Raw genomic sequence first — 12,738 nt, 5'->3', positions numbered from 1 at the left:
ATCATTAGGAACAATAATACAATCTTCCACAATTAATATAGTAGACCATTTAAGACAAATAAAAAGAATATATTGAGTTATATATGTATTTAGTGAAGAGTATAAAAATATTAACTATAATACAACATGATAAACCTCAGTTTCAGGGTTGGGAAGCAAGGAAGTGGACTTGGGAAGAACAACAGAGTAAATCAGTATTAATAATTACCTAATGCAAGGGTTCCTGGCTGGCTGAGTTGGAAGAGCAGGTGACTCTTGATCTCAGGGTCGTGAGTTTGAGCCCCATACTGGGTAAAGAGATTACTAAAAAATATTAAATAAATGTGTAAAAATAATCATCTAATACAAACTTTTTAATACTCATTTGTGGCAAAAGTTCAGAGACATTTGTTAAATCCTTTTCTATTTTCAATATTGATAAATATAGAGTGAGAAAATGTTACTATGGGAATAGAAAAAGCAATCAATGTTTTCTTTAGTTCCACATGGTCTCCTATTAAACCAGTTGCTATATTTACTGATTTTTACTTCTATATTTTCCACAAATTAAAAAAAAATGATCATTTGTATTATGTCAAAAAAGGAATAATTTACATTGCTCCATAATTATAACTAACTAAATGTTGTGTAGGTGAACTGAAAATACACTAGAATTAAATTACCTTTACTAAATTTTCTGAATAGAAGGATCTCTGAGTTTTATCACCACTACATCCAAGACTGGTTTACAATTTCTAAGGATTAGATATAGAAAAAAATTAATAGGAGGTATCTTTTTTGATTAGCAAAGAAGATTTCATGACTTCTCATTTGTATTCCCTTTCCATAGCATCCTATCCTCTATGCCATTTCTCTTAACTGGCCATAAAGAGAGCGTGAGTGGACTCTTCCCTATTACCTTGAAATATGTGTCAACAAAGTTGTGATGTCCTACCGATGCTGAGTGTGCATTTCTCTTTTAATAGACAATTTAAAATTCATGATAAAAGCTTGAGGGTTATTATTAGCTATCCTACAGCTTAATATTTAAAATATGTAGTATGTTCTATAATCATCTTTCAAAGCTCTATATTCTTCAAAGTTCCTTGAGAAAACTGATTATCCTAGGAGCAAGAAAAAATATGTTTTTAAGATCTTGGAAGGAAATTATCCCTTCTACGATTAAGTCTAGAAATGGCAGTCTGTGGCACTTTCTTCCTCAAAACATTAAATCTCAGTTTCATAAGGTATCTTGAAAATAAGGGTGCTAAGTATGAATGGGAAGTGGAGGTGTAAAAGCAGACATTTCTTACACTGGTCCAGTTTCACTACATTCTATACCAACCATTACACTTCTGTCTTATAGCTTTTATATATGTTTTTAAAACTCCTGGGTAATAAGATGCTTTCTTTTTGCTGCTTTCTGATGGAGTACCCAATCCTCTTCCCCGAACTCATCCTATAGGGCAGCTCCTCTATTTCCCTTTAGGAGCACTGGTCTCTTAGGAAGAACCAATCCATAAATCCCACAACACGTTGGTGGGAATCTAGGCCAGGTCTTACATCTCCCAAAGATCCACTCAGGCCTGCCACTCTCTATACCTTGCTCCACTCAGAATCCATTCTTTATCGTCCTGTATGCACTTGGGCTCTTGTCTTTGCATTTGATCTAATTTCACCGCTGTGACAGAAATCAGCATCTTCACTACTGTGCCAGAACTCAGCACAGCAACTGGCATATTAAAGGCACATGGTGCACTCTAAATATCTGAGAAATAAAGGTATGGCTGACCCTTCACCAGAATTTACTACTGTCAACACACCAGTGATGAGAAAATTGTTTAGTGCATGATTTCAAACCACCATTTCACTTATCACTAATATTTATTTAAAAATTAGAATGTGAGACATGGTTTGAATATTATTTAATTTTAAGATTGCTATCAGCTTTCTAATCACTTCATAAATAATCTTAAGATTTGGAAAGCCTTAATTCTTTTAAAAGCATCAATCAATAAACTATACACATTTTATAAAACCATTGCTTTCTGAAGCAAATATTTAAGAGAATGTTTTCCAAAGAATACTTTCCAAAATCTTATGTTTAATTTATACATAATGTGCAGGGTTCTTACTTGTGTTCAGTAGGAAGGCATTGAAAAGTACGTCTATTCTCTCACTCCAGAATGGAAACTCCCACATATTAAGTCTTTATGCTGCACATGGAATAATTTTGTTTCTATATGAAAGGGTGTCCTTTGAAACATAATAAACAAATTTAAGATTAGTTTCCTACTTAATTTGGCATGGGATTAAAATATATCTAGAAACTTCATCTATGTATTACTCCATTGGACAAGTGAAATTAGAGTTGTAGTTACAAGAAATGCCTATTTGAAATATGAATACTTTCTTTCCAGAGCTATAATAGTTTCACTGGCAACTCTTGAGCTTAAAAACAATAGAAAGCTTTCTCATAATCTTAAGATTTCATAAACTCTGGGTTTATTGTATATTTCTGAAGCCTTCTGGATAACTTATTTAGCTGAAGTATAGAGGAAAATGGTTTTTGAAGCATCAAAGTTATACCAAAAAGTAATGCAGTCTTATGCATCTAACCAATATCTTCTTAATTTTAAGGACATAAGAAATTTAAGAGCAGATTGTGCTAAGAAACTAAGGTCTCAGGAATAATAATTAAATGATCATCATAAAAATATTCCTTAGAATATCTCCCCAACTAACGTTTCCAACTATTTACATGTTTAACAAAGTTGTTCATTATTAAAATAAAATATATAGTACATCATTTGGAATTACTAAATATTCCCTGTAAGTCAATTCAATAAGCAAGCAAATAAAATTAGAAAAATAATTTTCAATGAGAGAAGGGTGTGAATACATGCATAATTCAACAATATATTGATAAATCAAATTTGTGTCTCTCAATAATGAATCGCAAAATGTTTCCAATTACTGTTATGTGTTATGTTAATTGCCAAAATTTTTATAATTAGGGTGGTGTAAATGACTGTGTCTCCATTATGTCAAAACAGTTTCCGGCAAAATATTCAGTAATCAGCTTTTTTCTTTCATTATTCACCAATTTGCGTAAATAATCCCCACTCATTTGATATTTAATGAAAAATAATCCTGCTGGTTCTTTATACACTATAATTTTTTAAATATCATTAAAAAAGGAAAATAAATATCTAAATTGTTTCTATCTTCCCAGTGATTAGTTGTGAACTTTGATGGCATCTATTGGTAGAAGATGGCCTATGAATTATATAATTAATTTTACCTGGATTACCTAATAATGTCATTTTGTTTGATAGGGCACCTTTTTATTTTCTCTTGTTTCCTAAATGTATTCTGCTTTGATAAATAATTTAATAACATAAATAATGTTATAACAACATATTTTCTATATAGTAATATTTCTATATGTAATATAGAGTATGCAATTATTTAAAAAAAAACCAAAAATATAAATAAGATTTATTTCATACACATACATTTATTTCAAAATAAGACGTCGGAGAATTATTGGGAAAGTGAAATAAGTTGCTAAAATAATGAATCAGAGTATGAGAATTAGCCTTATTGTTGAAAGATTAATGACACCTGTAGATTCAGATATTGTATATTTTTATACACAAATAAGGTAGCAAAACCTTGGTAAAAATAACATACGTGTGGGTATATGTGTATATAAATACTACCATTTAATATGACAATGTGTTATTATCACCTTGGCCCAAGACAATCGGATCAAGAGTAATTACACAATATAAGAATCTAGTAATATTAATCCATCATTGTATGGAGGACATTAGGAGCAAGAACCTGTAGGAGAGGAAAACTAATTTTCCCTTTATCCTTTCTTGTTCTTGGCTGAGATTCCCCTTAATGAAAGAGATTAGCAGAAGAAAAGCAAAAGGAAATTTAATAATCTGTATATTCTCCTGTATATACATCACAGATACCCAAAAAACTGAGTAACTTTCCAGAATGGCTCACACCATCAATCACCTCCAAAAACCAGCCTTAGCTAACAATGAAATATTTGTGGGGGGCAGTTATTGCAGCCCCCATGAAGAGCACAGTAGACAAGGTTGTCCTGCATTGTCTTCTTCACTGACAAGGGTTTTTAGAGTCAGTCATTTTACTCTTCATGGCACAGAGAAGGAAACCCTTATAAATGGGGATTTTCCTTATAAATGTAGATGTATTTTACAAAAGGGTAACTTCTCAGTTTTCAGAATTTTTTTTAAGTCAGCTGCTCCATAAAAATAACCAGCCTAAAATAATCCTTATGCCAAATTCTACTCTTCTCCATACCATTAGGAAAACATTAGAAATTCAAAAACATTTCACTAATAAAGAAATAATTGTAGTATAATTATAGAAATAATGATTTCTTTACAAATTATTGGCATATCACAAATTTCTGATAGTTATCAATATTTAAAAATGAGTATCTGAGAGTGTAACATGACATTAATGTTGAATCTTTTTTTTTATAAAACCATTCACTATTACCTTAATTTAATTTAAAGAATACTGTCTATATTTTTAAAGATATCCAAAGCCCATGGAAAAATTATAGTTCTGAATTAAAATGAAGTCTTTTTGCTGGGTAGAAGAGTGTCCTCCAAAGACACATATTCACCTGGAAACTAAGATGTGACTTTATTTGGAAATAAGATACTTGCAGGTATAATTAGTTCCTTCGAGTTTATATCAGATTAGGATATGACTAGTGTCCTTATAAGAAGACCACGTGAAGACATGGAGAAGTGCAAAGGTAGAAGGCTACAGTGACAGCAGAGCCAGAAATTGGAATGTTGTGCTTACAAACCAAGGGATGCCAGGAATTGCCAGAAACCACCAAAAGTTAGGAAGAAACAAGGAATGAGTCTTTCCCAGAGTCTAAGGAGTGAGGAGGCTCTGCCACCACCTTGGTTTTATGTTTCTAGCCTCCAGAACTCTAAGATCATAAATTTCCATTAAAAACCACCCAATTTGTGGTCATTTGTTAAGATAACCCTAAGAAAGTAATACAGTCTGCAAAAAATATTAAGAAACTATGAATTATCTCTTAAATAAATTGTATTAAAATGGTAATAAAATATATCAACTTTACCACCTATAATAACAGCAATATAACATAACGATGATACTGATTAAACTTAGCAACTTGTTATTTAACAATACTACATAGTATTGGTTTTGAAAATGAAGATTCATTGCAAAACTGTGATGTTTGTTTACATCTTACCTCAGAATTCTATCCTGCTATTACCAGCTTGTTAAACGTTTATCATGAGCTACTGTTTGAATGTTGTCAAGTGCTTTTTCTGAATCTATTATTTTATCACCATTTGTTTATTGCCCCTTTATATTAAGGTCATGAATTGCATTGATTGACCTTTAAAATTGATAAATCTCATAAACATTATTCTAAAATAAGCCAGACTCAGTAGGATAGATAATGTTCATTGCATTTACTTATATTCCCCAAACAGGCAGAACTAATGTAAGCTATTACAAGTCCAAGAGGGACATTACCTCTGGAGACAAGGACACAGTGATTCAGAGAATGCTGGAGAGGCTTCTAGTTCTCACTCATGATTTGAGTTCCTTCCTGTACATATGTCACATTTCAAAAACTAAAATAATGCTTAAGTAAATATGGATTAAATAATTATGGTTTGGGGAAGAGTCAATAAATTTTCACAGAAAATACATAGGTGTTATATTTTAGGATACTCTGCATACATATTTCCTTATTCATTTCCAAACTGAACAAGAAATAAATGACCTAATTAGTATTTAATTTTTAGAACATGATGAATAAAAATAAAACTGTCACTTCCAAAAATAAAAAAAAGATTATTCCCTTACATTACAGATATTACCAATATGATTTCTCTAGTTCCACTTTTGGGAATATTTGCATGAATTTTAAATCAAACTAAATTAATCAATAATAAGGTGTTTAACCATTCAATGAATAAATGTTCCTAAACTTTTAAAAGTAATAAAATCAATCAAAATGGTTAAAATCACATACTATTAAGAAATGTGAAGTGATTTTATCCTGGTTCCCTCCCCTCCCCCGCCCTGTTCTAGCTGTGTGACGTTAGGAATATTGCATGATTCCTCTGATTTTCTGTTTCCTCATCTTTAAAATTAGGGTAATATTAATGAATATTTCTTTCTGTCATAGTGACAACTCAATGAGATAATCCATGAAAAACAATAACAGCCAGCAGATAGCCTACCTCCGTAAATGTCAAATGGATAAGAAATAAATGGAACATTTATTTTTTTGGTTGTATATTTCCTATCCAGATTGTGATATTATAACAATGATAATTTTATAAGGGACCATTGATAAATAGGTATCTCGAATAAAAATTTCTCTCAATCAGTAGATTGATTGTCTTCATCTTAGAGATTATGAAAGGATAAAGACAATCTTAATGCAGAGGAAATAAAAGAAATAGTTATCACTGATTTTTGGTCTCATTTTTATAGATTCTCTTTGATTTCTGAAAAAATCTTTCCATTCTATTAACACTATGGCACCATCAACAAATACTGAAAATACAAATTGAAGAATCATCAGAATCATCACTTTATTTTCATAAATAGGTATAAATCTAATTCTTTAAAATATGAGACTAGCTTAAAATCTTGGTTTGAATATTAGATAGATTTGCATTTTCTTATTTTAATGCCTGTCAAAGGCATCCTTCTAAATGTACATAAAGAGGAAGATAAAATAGCAGGGCTTTGCAGTGCTGGTATGACAATAATAGTAAGGAATTTCTTCCAAGGAACAAGGGTCATTATCTGATATACTTTAAAAAAATGTTTCATAATCAAGGTCGCCAAAATATGTCTTAATTTGTCAGAGTAAAAGCTTGGTAGATATGGATTAATGAGCTGAATACAGCATTATTATTTTTGTAGTTGGAACTAAAAGACTCATATCCATTTCCAAGAGTAGACATGATTCCATTAAAAACAACAATGAGGAATTTTGGTACTTTTTTCTGATGAATTTGCTATACCTATTTAAAACTATGATGTTTTTTATTTTAGTTCTAAGGCAAGATCTACTGACAACAATGCATTAGCTTGGATGATTATATAATTAATACTAAATTTCAATGAATAATTTATCAAATGTGTTTAACTTTGGTCCAATTAGTCTAATTAAGCAGAAGTTGGACAGAATCTTGAAGTTACTGACTTGCTCTAAGTAAGCTAAGAAAATATATTAAAACAAAATTCCCTTTAATTGATGAATTTGTGACAAAGATCACTAAGAAAGATACACTGACTAGAAATTTTGTTGTAAAGCTGTAAAAAATATACAAACATTTGTAAATATAATGCAAAGATTTTCTCATATCTTTTTTCACTAGTATTTCCCAATTTTTAGCATTTAATGAAATTTCTTTCATATACAAACAAATACACACACACATACAATATCACCAGTTGGTCTTTTTCTGAACCATTTGAAAGCAAGCTGTTTCTCCCCAAAGCAGACACTCTCCTACTAATCCCCATATAATCTTCCAATAGGGGAAATCAGTGTTGAAACACACTACCATCCAATCCACAGACCCCATTTATATTTTTCTACTGGTCCCTACAAAGTATTTTTCCTTTATGGTTCAGTATCCCATCCAAAAGCACAGGTTACATTTAATTGTCTTGTCTCTCATTTTCCTCAAAATAGAATTACTGCTTGGTTTTCCTCTATTTTCACATCTTCCATTATTTTAAAGAATACAGGCCTGTACTCTATATCAATTCTTTCAACCTGTGCCCAATGTTTCCTCAAGATAAAAGTCAGATAAAGCCATGATTCTTTTGCAAGAATATCACCAAAATTATGCTCTTTTTCTTCATGCATCATGTCTGTGAGCACTGTTGACCTGTGTCATCAGAAGTGGTGCCAACCTTGACACCTCAACATACTGGTGTTCTTCATGTATTTTCACTAAAATGTTACCATTTTTCCTTTTGAAGTTGACTATTGTTATCATGGGGAAATATTCTAATATCAAGCCAATATCCTATTCTTCACTTCCTCATCAAACCACCACCAACCTTGACCTTTATTGACAACTACGTGTAAATCAATAATCACTCTGATAATTGCCAAATGTAGTTTTTCTATTTCAATCATTGTTTATACACATTTCTTTTAATTGGTATTTTGCTAAAGAATCTTCCTTTACATTTGTTATGGACTGGATTATGTTACCCTAAAATTTTATGTTGACATCTTCAGCTTCAATATCTCAGAAGGTGACTTTATTCGTGGGTGGGATATTTAAAGAAGTAGTTAAGTTAAAATGAGTTCATAATAGGTGATTCCTAATCCAATGTTACCAGTACACATTAGTAGATGGACACTGCCTATCAGGAAGACCATGTGAAGACTCAGGGAGGAGACTGCCAACTACAAGTCAAAGAGAGTCAAAGGAAACCAACCCTTCTAATATCTTGAACTTCTAGCTTCTAGAATTATGAGAAAATAAATTCATTATTTAAACCACCCAGTCTGTATTACTTTATTATAGCAGCCCTAGCCAACTAAGATTTATTTATTTCAGCATGAAATCTTGATTCCTATTTTACCCAATGGAATTAAATCCACCACTATCATTATTTATTTTGATGCTTAAATTATACCAGATGTAGCCAAAGGCAATTCCCTTTCAAATGAACTTTGACACATCACCACTCTTCTTTAAACATTTCCTTACTTTCGGTCACAATAAGATGTTCCAGATTTATTTCTACCCCAGTCCTGGAATTGGACATTTCTGCAAGAACACGTGGTTAATTTCACTGGAGAATGGTTAAGTAGAGATTTGGGTCTGGACATTCAGTAAAGTCACTTGTTCTAAGTCTTCTCAGCAGGCACAGCCAGCAAGTACAAGTGCATTACACACACACATCAAAATCACAATTACAACCACACTTATTTCTACATCTATTTATGCATGTAAGTTAAAAATAGGATTGTAGAAGCTAGAGGCAAGTAGTAACAAGTACAGGCAGGGATGATTGGAAAGGAAGAGAAAAGAAGGAAAAATAGATACGAGAGAACAACTGTTTGCTTTATTTATTATTTATTTATTTATTTATTTATTTATTTATTTATTTATTTATTTTTAAAGAGAAATAAGCCCATTGAGGTGACAAGTACATGTTTAAGTAGAGTACTTTCTACTCTTATCATACAAAATAGAAAAATCGGCCTGGATAATGGTAGTTTTAAATCCCTCTATGGCCATGAAGTGAAGCGCTGGCTCCCTCCTGCAGCCGTCTGCTGTCCCTACTCCATTATTAACACCTTACTTATTACCACCATTAGTGAGAAGTCTAGTTTTTCTATGATTGTATTAGGCAGTCAGAAGAAAGGTTTTTGGTGTGGTAGAGAAATATTATTTTTGTTTTAAACTTTATTGACAAGTAACTAAATAACAATAACAGCACTCATTTAAATTTATTGAGTTTGACATATATAGTCACTCTTAACATCACTGCCACAGTTATGACAAACTCAGAACCCTCACCATAAACTCTGTTTCCTTTCATTTCTATTTCCTGTGTGCTAACTCTCTGAACTTCCGATTAATACAATTATGCCAGACTGCCCTGTCCTTCGTACTTTCAGAGTTCCTATCCATCCTGGATAGGAATAAGGCTTTCATGAAGCCCGCCTCAGTACCTTTCCTAACTGGAACCTGTATCTTCAGTAACTTCAACAGTGTAGCCAAAGGGCACGCCCTCCCTTCATTAGAAATATCTTATTACTACTCTGCCAGAAATAAGAGTGTTGGTAAGCCTTTATTTCTTTACAAAATCCTGAGATATAATTTTTCACCAGAGATCATATGTACATTGGAAAATGCAACACACACACACACACACACACACACATTTACTCACATAAACACACATAAAATATAAGCATTTACAGTAAGGATGTATGGAGTAAATTCATCATTTATTATTTTCATTTCATCCACTACAAATTATATTTATTCAAAAATCTATTTCTCATTTTCCTTCTAAAACTAAAACTTTCCCTCCAGGAAAGATGAAATCATATCAGCACCAACTAATAAGCTCCCAGGATTTGGGTATATCAGGAAAAAAAAATCAATGATTTATCTATATTGCTGAAGACAAACAATGCATTAGCCTTTTTCCCAGTCGGCATGTACTTTATTATCTGATCAAAGAATTTGTTTAGCCACTGGACCACAAAATCTTTTTAATTTGTCCTTTGAGAAATAGACACTATCGATGCTAAAGAGGCTTAAGTGGTATGGCCCCTTCCCCTTCCTAGATTTATTTATAAGTCATAAGTGAGAAATGTCCTTCTTATACCCAATCTCTCAGTTACTTATCTGCTCTAATAATCATTAAACTAATGTTTATTGAGTGCCTACTATGTTAAAGAAATGATGGCAGGAAGACTGAAATATCATTACTTATCCCAAGTTGCTCACAGCTTGGGCAGGGGGGACTGAAATACAGTCCCAAGATTCATGGGAGGAAATAAATATGGGAAAATAAGCAATACTAAATGCTGCAGGGAAAACAAATGGTATTAAAAACTTAGACATGTCTGTGAGGACAATTCCCATAGTCTGTGTTTTTTATATACCTGCTTTCTCCTTGCTTCCTGTCTGTGCCTTCAGTCTTCCATTGGATTAATCAAGTGTTCATTGCTCTATTTTATTCCCCTTACTTTTTTGGCATTGTGGCAAAGAGAGCTGTTGGTTCTGTGATAATTGTTCTTCTCTTCCATAGTAATATGCCCTCTGATTTTTAGTAAACCGTCACCCAAAGACCATAGTGTACGTCTATGTTGCTGAGCCATTGGACTAGAGTCTTGCCAAGGAGACTGAGCCGAAACATCTTGTGAAAGCTTCATTAAAAGGCAACTGAAGAGTACCCTGTGCCCCACCTTTTTTATTTTTCCTTCCCTAATTCTCGCTAAGCTGGTTATGGTGGGTTTTTGGAACTGGAACCAATACCTTAAGCCATGGGGTAGATGAGAATGTTGTATATGAAGTGAGGACAAGGAAAAAGAAAGCTCCCTTGGGAAGTAGTAGAGCAGACCCACCCATCAAACAGCCCTGAGTTGTGTTACTGTAGATTTTCATGTGAGAAAAAGAAATATCATCCTTGCTTAAACCATTGCTATTTTGAGTTTTATTCTCAGCCAAAACTCATCATGGTAACACATTTTTAAGAACATATGAACATTATCCTCTCAAGGCAAGCACTTCATCATGATATTACTTCCTTCAATCACCACCTCCATACTCTTTACATTTTGCTTCTAGATCAGTATAAAAACATGTATTCTTTTAAATGTTTATTTGTACAAAAATGAGTTAATTTATTTGCTTAACATTGTGTGTGTGTGTGTGTGCGCGCTTTGTGTTTGGTCTATTTTCATCTTTCTGGATTCATCTATTCAAATTCAGGGAAGTATGTTTTCTAGAACTTTTGGGGAGAATCTGGTGGAGTTAAATTTGCTAAATAATTTACTGAGTATTTTATTCATCATTCAATTTGTGGGGTACAAAATGATTATGAGACAGAATTCACAAAATCATTTTTCCTATACTATTTTTTAGACTATCCTCATTGTTTTCTTAATAAAATACTGATGACATGAATTGTGAAGTCAATCTGATTCTTACTGCTGTGTAGGTAATTGATGTCTTCACTCTTCACTCTGCTAGCTTTTAGGATTTCCTGTCTTGAAAAAAGTTATCACAATGTTTTAAAATGTGCAGGTGTTTTTTTAAACGGATTGGTGCTTAATAAGGTCTTGTAATCTGAGGATCCTCTCTTTCATTGTAAGAAACTCCCAGCTTTCATGTCTTCCATAACTACGGTGCTCTCTTTACCTTTATTCTCTGCTCCAAAATTCTGCCAGAGAGACGTTAGCACCTCTCTATCTATTCTTACCTCTTTTCCTGCTTACTTTCCATTTTATTCCAATGTGCTGTATGCTGAGAAAAACTCCTCCCTCTAATTTTCCACATCATTAATTTTTGTTCAGCTATATGCATTCTGCCACTTAAACCACCTATTGATTTTTTAATTCAGTAATTATATTTTTCATTTCCAAGATCCAATAAATTCTTCTCTTAACTGCCAATTCTTTTACCTTGTAGATGTGGCACCCTAATTTAAATCTCCAAGCAAATTCATCAAATTTACTTTCAATATCCATTTTTCCTTGGGCCTAACAATTTGTTGCCTCTGATGGTCCTGGCACACACCTCAATGATTTGGTAGTTATTGACTCAGAGCTCATTTTTGCAGTTGAGAATACCCGCTAGAGTGTGGGCTGTCATTCCTTGTGATTTCCACTTGGTGAACAGGAATAAATACTTCTGGTTCGTGTGTTCAGCTCTGTGAGAGTAAGAAATGGATAAGATGTATGATAGGATTCAATCTCAAAAGCTATTCTTTGGTCTTAATATCTCACAGCATTTTCAACCACCCAAGGACACAGTTCTGTACATGAAACTGAAAAAAAAAAAAAGAGCAAAACCACTCCTAATATTTATTGACCATTTATACCCCAGGTGCAAACAGCCACCCTCTCAATCAAATGTATCTTTTTTGTATATTTATAAACCACTACTTGTTGGGTAACTTTCAGAACACTCTCACTGAGACCTCACA

At 32.6% G+C, this 12,738-nt stretch overlaps 1 long non-coding RNA gene across 1 annotated transcript; it reads right to left on the bottom strand.

Moving 5' to 3' along the window:
• Positions 1-207: 207 nt before the first annotated feature.
• On the bottom strand, positions 208-12,440 carry LOC144311953 (uncharacterized). The gene is made up of 3 exons (XR_013377423.1): positions 12,330-12,440; positions 2,115-2,235; positions 208-303 (listed from the first exon to the last, which is right to left on the bottom strand). It is a non-coding gene; the product is annotated as an uncharacterized LOC144311953 (long non-coding RNA).
• Between the last annotated feature and the right edge of the window lie 298 nt (positions 12,441-12,738).

Source organism: Canis aureus, chromosome 4 (assembly GCF_053574225.1).
Source record: "Canis aureus isolate CA01 chromosome 4, VMU_Caureus_v.1.0, whole genome shotgun sequence".
In the NCBI taxonomy this organism is placed as follows: Eukaryota; Metazoa; Chordata; class Mammalia; order Carnivora; family Canidae; genus Canis; species Canis aureus.
The sequence above is the reverse complement of the archived record's forward strand: the minus strand, read 5'-3'. Positions and strand labels throughout refer to the sequence as shown.